This window comes from Macaca fascicularis, chromosome 15 (assembly GCF_037993035.2).
Source record: "Macaca fascicularis isolate 582-1 chromosome 15, T2T-MFA8v1.1".
Lineage (NCBI taxonomy): Eukaryota > Metazoa > Chordata > Mammalia > Primates > Cercopithecidae > Macaca > Macaca fascicularis.
Window position 1 is genome coordinate 76,231,121 of NC_088389.1, and position 5,940 is coordinate 76,237,060.

The window sequence follows — 5,940 nt, forward strand, 5'->3', positions numbered from 1 at the left end:
AATACCCGGGTGATAAAATAACCTGTACAACTAACCCCCAAGACACAAGTTTACCTCTGTAATAAACCTGTCCATGTAACCCTGAACTTAAAGTTTAAAAGAAGCGTTAGGTACTGAAAGTCTATTTCCATTATAATGGTAATTTTATAATAAATAGAGCTGGTTCAATGGGTCGTCAAAGGAAAGATTGGTGAGATCTCTTCATAGCTATTTAATATAAACTTTCTAAATACATATAAACATGAGCCACAAACACAGACTAAATCACTTTTATGCATTGTTATTAAAATATTATCACCCATTAACATGAAATGGAATCCATCAGGAAAGATAGAGAAGGAAGTTAAGCAAATATACAGTGTATACAGTAACCTCTTAAATTTTAGTCACCTTTACTTTGAGATATCTGATATTTACATTGGAAATTCCTCAGAGAATCTCATACTCAGAAGATCCAAAAAGAAATCTGCTATTTTCATCTTGCAACCCCCAACCTAGTACTTAGCTTACACTCCTTTCCACATTCTTTAAATCTTGCTTTATCCCATATATCTAGTCACTCTACAGGTCCTGTTGATTCAGCCACTTTAACTCTGGAATTCTTTCTCTCTGCCCAATTCCACCTTGGCACCACTCTTTTAGACTCTGATAATTTTTTGCATGGATTATTATAACAATTGCCTAATTTGTCTCTCTGCCTCAGTCTCAACCCCAACACTCAATTGTTTAAATTGTGCCTTTCACGGCACCCTTCCTCCTACCTACTTATTATAAAGAGAAATGTATCTTTACAATGAAGAGATATGTAAATCTCGCACTCCCCACTTTAAGTGATTAAAGGTGACCTCAACAATAGTGGGGTAACCTGATGTTATATTTCTCATGACACAATGCAATATAAGACAGTTCACCAATAGTTTCTTGCCAAAAATGTATAATCATAACTTAATCATGAGGAAATAAGTTTTCAAGAATAGAATATGGGAACTTCTACAAGACAACTATCTGCTTTCTTAAAAAAAATTAATATTGGGGAAAATTCTAATTGCAATACTGCAATCTGGTTGCTTGCCAAGGACAAGGAATGTACAATTTATTTTCCCATTTTTCTTCCTTATTCTGTAAACTGTTGCATGTGAATTTTACTTTATGAAAGGTGGTAGATTAACAATCTTCAGAGAAGTGCTGGATATTTGGCACAAAATGCTTGTTGTCTGGGAGAAATGCATCACTGGTAGCTTCTCGTGGGCAGAATGTGCCGCAAACATTACCCACAATGAATGTTCTGTCACAGGGGAGACTGGGCACAAGCATCTGTTAGAGTCTTTTATGACAGATCAGTATATAGGCAATGTTGCCAGCAAGGGTTTTTCTCCATTATAAAACAACAATCTTCAGTAGAATTGGAGTCACTAAAAGCAGGAAAACAGCTTGCTTTATGAAAGATGCCACCTTTTCTGCAGCCAAGAAATCACCGATCTGATGTTAAGTTCCTGCTATTAGTCTTTCTTCAGCTGTGCAGGTGGCAACTGTTCCATGTTCCAGTTCAGCTCCCCAAGGTTACAGCTGTGAACTTGGGTAATGGTTGTGTTTATTCTCTGCCAGGCTTAAAAATCTTCAGGGTAAAGCTTTTTTCCTTTTCCTGCTGTTCATTGAAAATTCCTTCTGGAGCAGATGTGCCTCTCCCCATCTTCTGTAGTTTCTGTGTTTTTATTAAGTTCAGCAATTTTTTGTTTGTTTGTTTGTTTGTGGCCTTACTTTCTAACTACTTGTGACATAGCCAATTCTGAAGTTAGTTTCTGTATATACAAAGGCTCTTTTCATGTCATGAAAAAAAAATCGTAGTAATCTGGATGGCAAATACCTTATGCCTCGAGTATTATAAATCACTGTTGTGTTTTATATTGTAGTCTGTTTGCTTATGCCCTATCAGCCTGGGTTTAAGAATTTGGATGAATGGGACAGTAATAACCCTTATTTTTTACTATTTTATATACTCGTATTTATTTCAGGGACTCTGGCCCCTGCAAAGTGGCCTCCCTTAACCCAATCATTTATGGAAGTCTGTAAGTGGCATCCCATAGTGGCTCTTGAGTAAGTCCTGTGATTATATGGCAGGCATCATTTCTTCTCTCTGGTGTTGGCTTCCTGAAGGAGCATTAGGCATCCTCATTTCCAGCAACACTCCTACTCTTCCAATACACTAGAATCCCCACAGGTCTCAAAGTAATGTGAGGATATTCTCTGGAGTCCCCATGCAGCAAAGCTAATAGAGAATACATCCCTCCTTTTCTTCCCTCCTTTACATATGCAATTAATAATCCATCACTAGATGGTGAGGTTAGCATTGTGTTAGAACTGAAGAGAGAAAAAGAATGATGTGCTTCTGGCTTCATGTTTTTGATTTATCAGGGAAAAATACATTAAACAACTACAAGTTCACTGAGTGTCATTATTGGAGTATTACAAGGTGTAATGAATGCAAGTACTTGGGTACTAAACCAAGTCCAAGAGCTCAAAAAGGCTTCTCTGAGGCAACTGAGAACTCAGATGAGTAAAATTTAGCTAGGTGAAGAGGAAAAGATAAAGTATTCCAAGTAGAAGGAAGATACATAGTTTCAACCAGACACTATATCTGCATTGTTGGCAGCTAGCTTTTTAATGAAATGTGCTGCATATGTCAATATTTCAGAGATTTTTGTTAGTAAATATGCTCTTAAACTTCTGCTTTCAATAAAGGAAAAGGTTATAAAATGAACACTCATACACCTATCATCCTTTTGTCAGTCTGATCTATCAATTACTGAATATAGTGTTTTAACATCTCTGTGAATAAAAGAAGAACTGCCCATTTATAATTGATTTTGCATATGTTTTCAAGCCATGTTAGATATGAATTCAAGTTTAAATATTTATAAAACCCAATGAGTTTTGTGCTTATCTAGTAATAGATTTTAAGTTCTCTTTGTCTAAAATTAATACAGCTATACCAAATTTTATTTTAAAAATCTATTTTTGGGTCTTTATATTTCAAGTGTACCTAATGTAAAAAGTATATTGGCAGATTTCCTTTTTAAACTGTCTGAAAAATACCTTTTGCATTGGAGAGCTTAGGCCCATCATTGCAACTAATATATCTGCACAAATTTCTACTATTCTATTCTGGGCTTTTGGCTTATATCATTGTTTTTTCTTTGTTGCCTTCTCTTGAATTTTTAAATTGCACTTTTGAAGACATCTTCTCTATTATAGTTATTCGGGGTTTACCTTAGGTAATTTTCCATGTATACTTAACTCGATACTAAATAAAGATATTTTATATCTTTACTTTCCACAGAGTGCCTATAAAATTACAAAGGCATTAGAATTTTTAAAGCTGACTGTCCCTTTGTCCATTTAATGACACTGTTGTCAGGTATTTTAATTTTTCACTCACACATAATAATTATGAAAAATATTATTATTATAGTCTTATGCAATCAGTTTGTTTAGATTCACCAAAATGTTTATCAGTATCATTGCTTACTATTTCCCTTTGCATCTTATAAGTTCAATCTGAGATCATTTTTCTTCTGCCTTAAACTTATTTTTAATAATTGTTATTAATGAATATGTAACTTATTAGATACTCAAAAGTAGAAGTTTTTGTATTTCAATAAAATGTCTTAATTTTGTTCATATTCTTTGAGATATACTGGGCATAGGATTCTAATGTTGACAGTAATCTTTCCTCAACACATGTAAGATATTATTCTATTAGGCTAAAAAGAAATCAATTATCAATATAATATGTATACAATGTAGGTTCTCTTTATCTTTCATGTCTGTCTGTTTACTGTGATGTGTCTAGGTATAGATTTATTTTTATTTACTCTGATGCAAACACATTGGGTTTTCTGGGATTGTGGTTAATGTCTTACAACAATCCTGGAAAAAAATCTCAGCTATTCATATCTTGTTTTTGATTTTCTTTCTTTCTATTATCCTAAACTTTGAGTAGACAAATGTTAATCTTTCTCACTCTATAATCTATATGTTTTAACCTCTCTCTCATGTTTTTCCTTTTTTTTCTGGCTAACCCTAGATAATTTCCTCAGACCACAATTTCAGTTTGTTGATGCTCTTTGTAATTTTGACTACTCTGCCATTTGATTTATCTTTTCTTTTAAAAAACCTTCATATTTTCTCATTTCTACAGTGGCTCTTTAGGAAATCTGCTTGGTCATGTTTACAGCTCCCTAATCTATGCTCATTCAAGAATTCTTTTTTCTTTTAGAATATGAAATGTATTTATTGTATGTTTTTTAGATAATTCTAATACAAAATGTTTTTACATAGCCGGTTCTGCTGTTTGCTTATTTTTTTATTAGCTCAGGCATACCGGGCTAGGTGGTACAGTTGATCTTCATTTTTTCATGGGTCCTGTAATTGTGAATTTATCTACTTGCTAAAAATATATTTGTAACCCTAAAATCAATACTCATGGCACTTCTGCGGTCTTACGTGTATATACACAATGTAGCAAAAAAATTTTGAGTCAGCTGATAGAGTTGCAGCTGAGGTCAAATAAAGTGAAGTTTGCCTTTTGTTTCAGATCTCCTACTATAAAACAAGTGACCTTTTTTTGCGGTCTATTTAGGGACATATTTTTCACATTTAGGTGCTTTTTTACATTTTAAAATGGCCCACAAGCATAGTGCTAAAGTGTTTTTTAGTGCTTCTAAACAAATGAAAGTTTTAGTGTGCCTTCTGGAGAAAAGGCATCTTACTGGCTATGAGTTCAATGTTAATGAACTAGCAATATGTATTAGTTAAGGTGTCTTTAAACAGAAACATACATAATAAAAATTATGTATTTATCAGTTAATGAAAACATTATGACCACAAGCTCGTAGGAACCTAACCCCACATTTCCCTTACGAGCAATGGTTCAATATTTGCTAATCCAGTGTTCACAGCAACTTTATGCAGCGTAACTACTGCAAATAATAAGAATTGATTGCATTTTCTTACTTTGCTATGAATTCACATTCATTGGACTTTATCTGTTAAGTTATTATATAAGAAAACTTACATTTCTCCAGAAATGGTTTGTATTTTCTTTGCTGGTTGCCTGGAAGCAATACAATCCCAGGATGGCTTTAAATAAAGCTATCTGCTTGGTGTTTTATAACTAAAAAGTTTGGATGAATTTAGGCAACACAACTTTGTGGACAACCATTTATGTTTATAAATTCTCAATAGATTTTTTTTATCCTACCATGTACTACGTTGGGAAATTCAACTTTTCTTTCACTAACATTTTCTCAGAAGAGTAGCACTTTCAAGGCCCCAGATTTATGTGGGAGTCTGCTATTCTCTTTCCAGGCTGGCTCCAGGAATTATTATTTCCCACAATTTGTACAACTGTCAAAATGGAATCTCAATGTTATCAGTCTTGGTAGATTATCACAAGAAACATTCTGATTCTGGTACTTGTTTCTATCCCAGGATTCACATTTTTGCTTGTTTAAAAATAAAAAATAAAAAATCTTTGTAGATGTGTTATTAATTATAAAACCAGGGACTAATGTTTAAAAAGATTAAAATAAATTTTACCTTTCTTTTTGTTTTCTTCAAGAGATACACTTAATATGCTGGAAACACAATTCTTCTATTCCAGAGGGTTTATGATTCCAAGCTACAGCCAAAATATTAATATAGAAAGAATTGTCAGCGTAAAGCGAGGAGATCTCCCACCAAATCTTTTTTTTCTGATGCTTTCCAGTGCTGTGAATTAAGGTTATTGATATAATTATCTGATTTTCATTGGGTACTTCTTGAAAATAGGGTACATTGATGTGTCATATGAGCTGTTATGGACTATCAAATGAGATGGTGCATATGAAAACATATATCATAGTGCTGCAATATATTTGCATATTAATTAAAAGAGGGAGT